This window comes from Rattus rattus, chromosome 8 (assembly GCF_011064425.1).
Source record: "Rattus rattus isolate New Zealand chromosome 8, Rrattus_CSIRO_v1, whole genome shotgun sequence".
NCBI lineage: Eukaryota > Metazoa > Chordata > Mammalia > Rodentia > Muridae > Rattus > Rattus rattus.
In genome coordinates this window covers 34,709,633-34,721,980 of record NC_046161.1, presented here as the reverse complement: position 1 = coordinate 34,721,980, position 12,348 = coordinate 34,709,633, and the positions used below count along the sequence as shown (strand labels likewise).

General features: G+C 37.4%; 1 pseudogene; it reads left to right on the top strand.

Moving 5' to 3' along the window:
• The first annotated feature begins 10,073 nt into the window (after positions 1 to 10,073).
• Positions 10,074 to 11,513, top strand: LOC116907844 (annotated as a pseudogene).
• Positions 11,514 to 12,348: the final 835 nt, after the last annotated feature.

Here is a 12,348-nt window from a genome sequence, read left to right as displayed (position 1 = left end):
GAACTCAGACCCTCATGCTTACACAGTAGTACTCATCCTACTGAATCACATCTCCAGCCAGTAAGATGTTGACATCTTGATCATGGACTTTCCAAACTCCATAATTGTTAGAAAATAAATGCCTATTTTTCATAAATTATACACCATATAGTATTCTGTTAGAACAGCACAAATGGAGTAAGATAATATGTATTACTTTTATTGGTAATCATAGAAACAATATATATATATATATATAAGTGAAAATAATGTAAAGTAAAATAAATATGCATTGCTTAATTTACCAAACCCCCACCGATCATACTGTCTAACAAAATTTTCTGTGTGGATAGGAGAATGCTCTATGATGTCCACATTTTTATTTCAAATGAGTGAGTTTATTAAACATGGAAGTGAGCATAAAACGAGATAGCAAGTATCAGAGAAATGGAGTTAGAAATAGATAGTAAACATCATCAAATCAGAAGTTATAACACCCAACATAGGTAACTAGAGCAGTCTGATTGAGCACAGAAAAATGACATCAAATCAGGACTTAAAATGTCCAGCACAAATTGACTACAGAAGCAGCAATCAGGCTGGGGGTTCCCACCTAAGAAGGTTTTTTTCATCAATGAGCTTCTGGATCCCAGTTCCCACCCCAGGCATTTTTATACCATGGGATAAAGAGTAGTAATGTCTGATGGAAATAGATTATCATCTAGCTATTCTCATGGACTCAATGTTGTTTAATATTCTTGGACCTTTGTTGCTTTTCTGCCTCCCAAGGGATTAGTGGGCCAGCCAACCCACAACTTGGACTACTGTACTCATCAAAACTACTTGTCATAGTTGAAAGAGAAAAAATAAATAAAAGAAAACCTCTCCATGAGATAAACAGGCTAAAAGATTCCATGTCCACCAAACCAGCCATAAATAGTAATTACCATCATCATCATTATCATTATTATTATTATTATTATTATTATTATTACAGTAGGAAGCAATACTTCAAATTAAAGAGAGGACTAAGCATAGCCAAGAAACAATAAAAATAAAAAATTAAGCTATAACAAAATACAGAAAAATAACAACAATCAAAACAAAACTGTCATTAATAATGTTCAATATTAATTTCCTCATGTCCTCCATCAAAAGACACAGGTTAGTTGAACAGATCAAAAAATAATTCATCTGCTTGTTTTCTAAAAGAAACTCATGTACCTTATTGCAAAGGGATTAAAAAAGTTATTCCAAGCAAGCAGAAACAACAACCAAAGCAAGCATTGCTATCATAACATAGGCTTCAAATTGAAATAAGAAGAGATAAAGAAAGAAATCCCATTCTAATCATGGTAAAAATTAACCAAGAGGAAAATACAAAGTAAAATCTGCCTGGTATTTGCTATTTGTTCTTTTGTTCACTACATGCTTAATAAATTCAAATATTTGATCCATACAGAAGACATTGTTAAATACTGTGACTGTTGGAGGTTTGGTAAACTACAATAAATGTTTACAATGCAAAACTCTGACACAGAAAATATATACTATTGGATTTAAAGACACATATTAACAGTAATCCATTAATAGTAGGTGATTTCAAAACCACACTCTCTCCAATAGACAGGTCATCTGGGCAAAACTCAAACAAAGAAACTTCAGAGTTAAATTTTATCATATTCCAAAAGGATTTAGCAGATATCTATAGAATATTTCACACAAATACCAAGGAATATACATTCTACTCAGCAGTCCATGAAAGAAAGATTTCTGAAACTGACATCAAAGCAATACAATTTTAAGAGAATACTTTAAAAATAGGTATTACACTAAGTTGTAAAATCTGAAAGAAATAAACAAATTTCTAGATTCATCCAAACCACCAAAATTAAATCAGAAGAGATTGCCAATTAAAACAGTTCCATAACAAAGAAGTCAGGGAGGTGTAGTTCATATGGATTGATAGCAGAATTCTACCAGACTTTCAAAAAATTTTCTGGTTATCATTCTAAAATCATTCTTTTTTTTCCTTTTATTTTATTTTGAGATTATAACTTAATCACACCATTTCTCTGTTTCCTCCCTCTAATTTCTCCCCTATACCTCTCCCTATTCTCATTCAAATTCATAATCTCTTTTTTAATTGGATATATTTCTTTATTTATATTTCTTTTTAATTAATTCTTATTATAACCAATACTGCTTAAATTATTCAAAAAGAGAAACATAGTGAAACTCCTATAAGCCCAACATTGCTCTACTCTCAAAAGCAGGTAAAGACAAAATAAGAAAAAATACAGGCAACATACCACATGAATGCAGATGCAACAATCCCCATAAACTATAAACTGAATATAGGCATTTACCATGATCACATTAATTTTATTCCAGTGAATCTGGGATGGCTTAATGTATGCAACCTAAAATATAGTAAATCATACTGACTTAAAGATGAAAATTGCATGATCATCTTAATAGGTGTACGAAGACCTTCAACAAAAGCAAACATGCTTTCATGATAAAGGTTCTTGAGAGTAGGGTTAAAGCAAACATAGCCCTACCTAATAAAAGCTATGTATGATAAACCCATAGCCAACGTCATCCTAAAAACTCAAAGTAATAAGATTAAAATCAGGAAGGAGATAGGGCAAGGCTATGTACTATCCTCATTCATTTTCAATATAGTGCTTGAAGTACTAGCTAGCTTGGTAAGATATAAAAGTTAAAGAGAAACAAATAGAAAAAGAAGTCAAAGTATTTACATTACAAATATATTTACAAAGCATTACATTCCTATTTACAGATAATATTATACATCAAATATCTTAAAATTTTCACCATATGCCTTTTAGAAATGATCAATATTTTGAGTAAAGTGACAAGATACAAAATTAACTTACAAAAATCAGTAGCCTTTCTATACATGGATAACAAACTGAGAAAGATATCATGAAAACACTTCCATTCAAAGTAGCCCAAATTTTAAAAATCAAAATATATAGAAATATTCTACCAAAGATGTTAAAGACCTCTACAATGGAAACTTTAAATGTCTGAAGAAATATATTGAAGAATATGGAAAGCCATCCCATGCTCATGGATGGGTGGTATTAATATTGTGGAAATGACCATTCTGCCAAATGATATTTACAGGTTCAAGTCAATGTAATCCCAATCAAATTTCCATACCATTTTTCACAGAAATATAAAACAAATCTTAAAATTACATAGAAACACAAAGATCAAGATAAATCAATCCTGAACAAAGAGATTACAAGAGAGAGAGATATCACTGATCCAGAGTTTAAGATATACTACAGAGCTATATTAATTAAAATAGCTTGATAATGGCAGAAAAACAGACAGGCACATCAATGGAATAAATAGAAGACTCAAACATAGGTGCATAGAATGTCAGCTATCTGGAACTTGGCAAAGGTGTAAAACAACAAAAGTACACCAGAGAAAAGATAACGCTACTGATAAATGTTGCTGGGAAAATTGGATGCCCACACATAGAAGCATATTAGACTCATATCTCCTGCCCTGCACAAAAATCAGTTCCTGCTGAATTAAATACATCAATATGAAGTCTGAAATGCTGAGCCTGATAGGAAAAACAACACATGCAGTGCTTTACAACACATGACTATAGGAAAAGACTTTATGAATAGGACCTTATTTGTCCAGGAATTATAACCAAGAATTGATGAATTGGACTTCATAAAACTAAAAAGCTTCTTACAGAAAAGGAAACAATCAATTGAGTGGGAAGGAAGCCCAGAGAGTCAGAGAGAATCTTTGCCACCTATTCACCTGACAGAAGATCAATTTCTGAATATATAAAGAACTTTAAAAACAGAGTCAAGAACACAAACAAAACAATTTTAAAAATGGAGTGGACCTGAACAGAGTTTCCGAAGGAAGAAATAAAAATGTCTAATAAATATCTCAAAAATTATTAAAGCATCTTTAGTAATTTGGGAAATACAGATTCAACTATTTTGACATCTCATCTTACCCCAGTGAAAAAGGCTAAGATCAAGAAAACTGACAACAAATGCTCACTGATGTTGAGATTTCTATAGTGTAGTGTACTGTAGCTGCACCACCAACAGTGAATAATCATCTCTTTTTATGGGAATCAGTATGAAGATTTCTCAAAAGCTAAAAATAAATCCATCATTTGACCCAGATAAACCATCTTCAGCATATATACGCTCAAAGGATTCAACATCCTAGTTCAAAGATACTTTCTCAGCCATGTTCATAGCAGCTCTATCTACAATAGTTAAGAAATAGAAACAGGCGGGATCCGGGGCTGAGGGTAGCTTGAGCGCGGCGGCGGCGTTGTTCAGTCAGAGCGAGAACATTCCAGAGAGCTGTTGCGCAGCCATTGGTACCTGTATTGGGGAAACATAGCATACAAGCAAGAAGCTTACAGCCTCAGTGGCGAAAAATTTTTCATGTCAGAGACCGAGAACTCTTGCAGTCGTTTATTGTAGAGGGCCGCAATAACATTCGCCACCACTAGATGGCGCTGGCTTCCACTGCGCCCCACGTGGAAGGCCAGGTCAGTCAAGATGGCGCTAGCCTTTACCGCGCAAGCCGGCTCCCTATGGGGAGGTTAACTGTGTGCGCATGTGCTAGAGTGCCTTCCTGCCAGGTCTTTGCCCATTTCCGGGCGTACCTGATGAGGTCATGAGTAAGCAACCAATCAGGTGCAGCGTGCGGGGATAAAAAGCGGCGCCTGGCGGCTGCAAAGGGCTTCCACCATGAGAGAGGAATAGACAGGAATAAAAGTCACTCATAGTAAGAATTTCTATGTCTCGTGCTTCTTGCAGTGAGGAGGAGTAGTGCGATGGGACATCTGGTGTTCAAAACCCTGGATAAAAACATGGCATGATTGTGCGGGAAGCCTCCATTTAGGTAGGAGAAATTCAAGCTATGGTGGGGTAAGACCTGAGACCATGGCTAGCTTCAGTCTGTCAACTTTTACCACTGCGGACGGCGGTGCCTGGGGTTGCTCTGGCAACCCTGGGAACTTTCTAATGACCTTTGAGTTCCTAGCTACCACCAAGCGGCTTCAGAGATTCGTGGGAACTGCTCCAGTTAAAACAAAGCGGAGGCGTTGGGGAAAGAAAAGATGGTCAGAAACAGGGGGGTAGTGAAAAGTTACAGCGAGAAAAGGAAGCTGATCGATCTCAAGTAACAGTCCCCTCAATTGGAGGTGAAATATTGAGGGAAAAATGCCCGATGAGAAGGGGAGGTAAAAGGAACACAGTATGTTGGCCGAAAAACTTTGTCTTGGTGCTTATAAAAGGTGTACTTAAGCTCAGCGCTATGACTCTCGGAAGCAGCAGTCCGTCGATGCTGACTCGACAGCTTTACAGATCATTCTGATCAGATTTGATAAAGGGCAGACCGCCCTGATTTATTCAGGAGAATCAAACAAAAGGACATCTCAGTGCCGTCCAAAAGCCTGATAAGAGTTAATGTAATTGGGTTGTGAATAAAATTATTCAGGGCTGTGTTCACTTCCATACCATTGGCAAATGTCGGTTGTGCGCTCAGATAATATATCTTAGTATCTTACAGGGTTGGGTTTCAACTGCGTTGGTGGACTAGTCCGGGAATTGAGACAATCAATCGCCCATATCAACTCCACCCGGTGGATAGTCACCGTGAACACCATCTGGTTTTTCCCTCTTTGTCTATTGTTTGTCTCTGGTGCACCAGGATGTCTCGTGTCCACAATCAGTTTATGTCACTGTGATTTTTTGTTTCTCGTTGTTTAAATGTTTTACGTTCATGTTCAAAAGAAAAAATGGGTAAAAACCTTATCTGCCAAGTCATTTTTCACCTTGACTTGGTTTTAACTCGTTTCAAGGGAACAAATGAATAGAAAAAGGTTTCAATCAGGTCTTTAAGCCCTGTGCCTAGAGCCAGGTGTCTGAATTAGCTGGAGGAGCGGCTTAGAGAAGCTGGCTAAGCGTCTACACAGGCTGATCTTAAAGCGCTAACAGCTTCTCAACCTTTTGGTACAAGAGTTGATAGCTGTTTCTCTTAGAAAAACCCCTGACTGGTTAAATTGACTCAACAGGTGACAAGGTACATCTCTCTTAAAATCATAGCTAAAAAAGGTAAAATGATTTTTTGATATATATATTAAGATATGTAGCCATAATTTTGTTTCTCATTGGTTTAAATGTATAAATATACTCTGCTTGCCTTGGTTTAGCCAGACTATTGGCTTTTCAAGTTATTGGATATAGTTAAAAAATATAATATTGGTAACAGAAAGTTGGCTTAAAACTGTAATTTAGATGAAGTAATTCTAGATACCGTGACATTAGGCCACCCTAGTGAGACAAGGTCTAAATTGAGTAATGTTTTTTATGGAATTCTTATACTAGAAACCAGGCTTCTAAAAAGAATTTAGGACATTGTCTCTAAAGGTATTGAGACAGCGCCATTGTGAAGCGTTCAAATGGAATTGATAGTCAAACTTTACAACATAATAGATAGACTTGTGGTGCCTTGGGTGACTAGATTGTTGTTGGGGGTTGAGTTTTGCTTTCCATAGAGTGGCTTGCCCTGAAGTTATCTATTATTCTAATGCTAATTTCCTGCCGAGAACAGCTGCCTAGTCACATGCTAAGAGCTCAGTGACCTTGTAGGTGGTGGTCTGCTATTTAAAGGAGAATTTAAGATTGTGATTAAGGATTGCCAGTGTTACATTGACTAACTCAAATTTATTTATAATTGAAGAAAAAATCAAACAGAGATTGTATTGGATAGATTTTAAAGATTTATAAAAGGATTGATGAGGTTTAGAACTTATGAGAACATTACAGCTTGTTTGCTTACTCAACTGCCATTTCAAGATAGATTTAGAGGATTGTTTTTTATGCAGTTTGTTTACATCCTGGCGATTGTGAGTTTTATTTTGTGAGCTTGCTTATAATTTTAGAGAGCCCATAGAGTGATATCATTAAAAAGTGGCTAACAGCCTGTATTATATAATTTTGTTGCTTCTTAATGTAAGAAGTTAGAACATTAAATCTTTCAGTATATATAGAAATTTTACTACTACAAACATTTGCTCTCAGAATGAGCTTTAATATTTAGGAGTAGCTGTTACACTACTCCAAAAAAATATTTTAAATAATGTTAGCTTCTAAGGATGTTAATTGGCTAAGTACCTCACCTTAACAGAGGACTTGGGTCTTTGTTATGCACATTGGAGATAAAGCTTCAGCTGTTTTAGTACCGAGCTGTGGACTGGGTCTTAGAAGTATTTTAATAAGAAACCTAGTAAAACACATCTTGTTTCCAAACAACAGTTAATTGGTTATTACAAAATACTGATGTTGGCCTATCACTTATACAAATTTTCAGGGGACAAAATTGATAATTTTACTCTTGTGTGCTTTTTTTATTACTTCCTACATGTTTGTCTTGATACTACCCATAGAAAATGCGCTTAGAGTATTTTCATCTAATGAAAAGGCTACGGTATGATTAGATCACTTATTCTCTTGAGTTTCTGCTGAAAGCTGATTATTAATTTCATGCTTTAGCCATGTTTTTTAAAATGTTAAAATCAAAGCTTTCACTTCATATACTGATAGCCAATGTGTGACTTGTGGTTTACAATTGATTAAAATAAAGTTTTATCTTTTTTGATACTACTAGCCCTCAAATTTTTACAATTACTTTTAGCATTTGGAGACAGGTTTTTTTCTACTTGAAATCAAAAGAGTGATTCCAGTGTAAATTGTCTGACAACTCACTGTCCCTTTCAGTGCTCTGGCTCAGAGAACTAAACAAACCATAGACCCAGTTCTTTGAAAGGCAATGGAGTTGATAACACACCCTCAAAAGAGTGAAGACTCCATTTACTTATCAACTTTCAACCCTCACCCTGCAACTCAGATTTCTAAATAAGGCTAAATCTGGACCTTGTTTACAGGTTGACATTTCTAATTAATGCTTATGTTTAGGTAAATAAAGTTTGTGAGGTGCTGGAGATGGCTTTAGTGGTTAAGAGCATAAATACTGTTCCTTTATAGGACATTTAAGAACTCAAAAACTGGATTGCCTGACTCCTTTAACTAGGAGGACAGATACCAGACAGATTAGGCCTTACATAAGAAAATTAGTGAAAAATCTTCTTTATACATCCAAAAAATTAATGCTGAAGACAATGAATAATTTTAAAAGTGTCAAATTATAAATAGCGCTCAGTGTCCCTCAAATTTAATCCCTCGAGGACTTATCTTAATAAACTTAATATTTTAACGTTTTAATACAAATAAATAGGGAGATATCCCTGAATGCTAATAATACCCTTATTTTCAATTTTAAAATTTGGATACAAATTTATAGCTTTTTATAACCAGGCATATGCGCACAAGGTGAAATAGAGATCACATATTGACAGATCCTGTCAGATGTATTTTGCTGTAGGAAGAGGGAATGTTTGTCTTTTTTCTACAGGATGCTACAAGAGTGTGCCAGCTGCCTGGGTGGTTGACTTGCTGATCCTGGCTATACGAAGATTCAGCTCTCCGTGGTTTGGGTCCCTAGAGTCATTCCTCTGCCCCAAAGGAAGACGGAAGATCCCCCTTCACCTGTCATCACGAAATCTGCCGTTGCTGCAGTTGCAGTGCTACCCTCGTGCCAGGTTCCCGTCCCACTGTGGCCTCACGCCTGACTCTGTACACTGCTGCTTTGACTGACCTCAGCCGTTACCCTCGTCCCTTCACTCTTCCTTTGGTGACTCTTTGCTGCCTTAACTGGTAACTGGTGTTTGCCATTTTCGCAGACCGTAGTTTGCACAGAAAGCCACCCGTGTAAAGCTACAGTGACTGAAGAAACTCATCTCAAGCTGGGCATACAGATCTCAGAATTTGGTTCCATTGTTTGCTGGTTGTTTCCAGAGAAAATGACTGATCCTGAACTGTCCTGAAAAGACCTTGATATTTCTGCTATTGGCAGTCATTTACAGCTGCAGACATTGTGTCTGCAGTGTCTGGAGTTATCCTCCGCAATCCATTATTAGATGAAATTGGTGAAAGAACTGGAGTAGTTACTATCAAATTGGAATTAAATTTCATTATAGGGTGGTTTGACCACTTTGGCCCATGGTGGCAACAGCTGAGGAGGACCAAAATGAGGTGCCCACTACTTCATCGAGTTGGCTCTCTTTTGATGCCCATGCTGTAGATCAAGTATTCATACCATGGTTGGTTTTGCAACCCAGACCTCAATAATAATGTGACAAGGCGTTATTCACTCAAGCACCCTATGGCCATTGTACAAGGGCTCCACTGAATTTGGTTATTCTGTTCTCAGGACTTACTCTTGTATCAGAGTTCCCTGCTCCCTGCAACCCTGGACCTGTGGGTCCATTTCCAATTGCGAGGAGAGGGTCTCTCTCTGTAGGCTCCTGAGGTCTCTCTGCTCTTGCACCCAGCAGATCTGTGGATCATTGCACCTGGGATTGAGAGACTCAGTGACTTTCCTTGATCAGTCCTGCACACATCGCTGAGAGTTTCTCTCATTTGCACGCTGTATACAAGGATCATGATCTGCATAAATTTGCAATAATAAGGGTGAGATGTGGGGGCCGCGTAACATTCGCCACCACTAGATGGCGCTGGCTTCCACCTCACCCCATTGAAACCAGGTCAGTCAAGATGGGCGTAGCCTTTACGCGCAAGCGGCTCCCTATGGGAGGTTAACTGTGTCTTGCATGTGCTAGAGTGCCCTTCCTACCCAGGTCTTTACCCAGCTCACAGGCGTACCTGATGAGTCATGTGAGTAAACAACCAATCAGGTGTGGAGTGCGTGCAGGGGATAAAGAAGCGCGCCCTGGTTGCAGCGGAAAGGGCTTCCACCATGAGAGGAATACAGAACAAAGTCACTCCCCATAGTAAGAATTTCTATGTCTCGGTGCTTCTTGCCGGTAGGAAAGTCGTATGTGGGACAAGTTTATATCATCCCTTCTTCTCCAGACAGAAGATACCAAAAAAGTTGCAATCAAAGATCTGTTCATCTTATTGATAAAGTCACTAATTGCCAAAATGTCTGTCAACGCCAACCGCAGCGTGTCAGACCAGTTCTCTATCGCCAAGATGCCCCGCTTGATTGCTAAGGTTGTTGGGCAAAGGAAATGGAATCAAGACAGTTATAGTCAACATGGTTGACGCTTGCCAAAGGCGCTTAATCGCCTCCAACGTATCCCACCAAATATTTTGGTTGTGAGCTGGGAGCACAAACCCAGTTTGATGTTAAGAATGACCATTACATTGTCAATGGATCTCATGAGGCTAATAAACTGCAAGACATGTTGGATGGATTCATTAAAAAATTGTTTTCTGTCCTGAGTGTGAGAATCCTGAAACAGATCTGCATGTCAATCTAAAGAAGCAAACAATAGGTAATTCTTGTAAAGCCTGTGGGTACCAAGGCATGCTTGACACACATCATAAACTCTGTACATTCATTCTCAAAAACCCACCTGAGAATAGTTTCATTGGTACAGGAAAGAAAGAAAAGGAAAAGAAATATAGAAAAAGCAAGGACAAGGAAAATGGCTCTGTATCCACCAGTGAGACACGACCACCTCCACCACCAAATGAAATTAGTCCTCCACATGCTGTGGAAGAAGAGGAAGATGACGACTGAGGGGAGGATCCAACTGAGGAAGCTCAAAGGCACAGAATTGATGAAATCAGTGACCATGCAAAAGGTCTGACACTTAGAGATGATTTGGAAAGAACTGTAGAAGAGCATATTAACATCCTGTTTGATTTTGTTAAGAAAAAGAAAGAAGAGGGCATTATCGATTCATCTGATAAAGACATTGTGGCTGAGGCAGAAAGACTGGATGTAAAAGCCATGGGCCCTCTCATTTTGACAGAAGTTCTCCTTGATGAGAAGAAAAGAGAGCAAATCAAGAAATACAGGCGCCATTTTTTAAGATTTTGTCATAGCAACAAAAAGGCCCAGTGGTATCTTCTTCATGGTTTGGAATGTGTGGTAGCAATGCATCAAGCTCATTGATCTACAAGATTCCACATATCTTGAAGGAGATGTGTGATGCAGACCTTTTAGAGGAAGAGGTCATTATCAGCTGCTCAGAAAAGGCCTCTAAGAAACATGTCTCAAAAGAACTTGCCAACGAGATTTGTGTGAAAGCAGAGCCATTTATTAAATGATTGAAGGAAGCAGAGGAGGAATCTTCTTGTGGGGAGGAAGAAGACGAAGATGAAAATATTGAGGTGGTATATTGGAAGACTGCCAGTGTACCGAAAGTTGAAACTGTGAAGTCTGACAACAAGGATGATGACATTGATATTGATGCCATTTAAAAGGATGGATGCAATTTAGCTTAACAGTGTAATGCTGCAAATTTTTCTCCATTATCAGTCAGAAGTGCAACATGTATGTGCAAGAGCTAAAGTGGCTTAACATCATGCTACACATGATACTAAAAAGCTATTACTGTGAGTGGTCTATAATTAAGCTCAATGAGACATCTTGGGAGTCCATACATATCAGTGAGCAGTTGTAGTTTGCTTATTTATACCTTTTTTTTTTAGATAAACAAGTGGTGGACACATTTGGATCACATTTATACAGTTATAAAAAATAAAGATTTGATTTTGGTCATTCTTCAGACTTTGGGCTATGAATGGCTTATACTGAAGCAATTGGTTACTTTTAGGATGTTACACCATTTAATAACTTAGACTTCTTAAGTTTGGTAGATTATTAGATACTGAAGACTTCAAGAATGCAATCAATTATAATGACCTACTCAGCCATTAAGAAGTGAAGTATTTTCAAAGTTGTATCTCCAGTCCATTGAGATTGGCAACTGACAATTCTTGTCATTCTAAGAAAAATCATTGATGATTTAATGACAATGTGACATCCTCATGAGAAGTAAAAATGATCTATGCATCCTATGGTTTAAGAGCAAATTTTGAAACTTGGAGTTGTGGTTTTTCAGTTTGTGTACACTCATCCCAAATTGTAGTCTATTGAGTCACGTGCATTTCATGTTGGTAAGCCAGGGAAGTAACAAAAAAGTATTTTGTGTGTATTTAGTGGTTGCTTTGTATTGAAAGAAAAGCTTCGAGGTGTGATTAAATCATGAACTCTGATTCTATTTGGGAGAAACAGGAAAAAGGTGCACTTAATCTAAAACAGCATAGGTTTTCAAGTTCTACTCTTAAGTTATAATTTCAAGATGTTTAGACACACTGTATCTTGTGTTTGATGTGTTTCTCCCTAACATTATGGTTTATTCTTTAATGCCTTTTAATTTGTATATACTAGCTTTTATTTAGA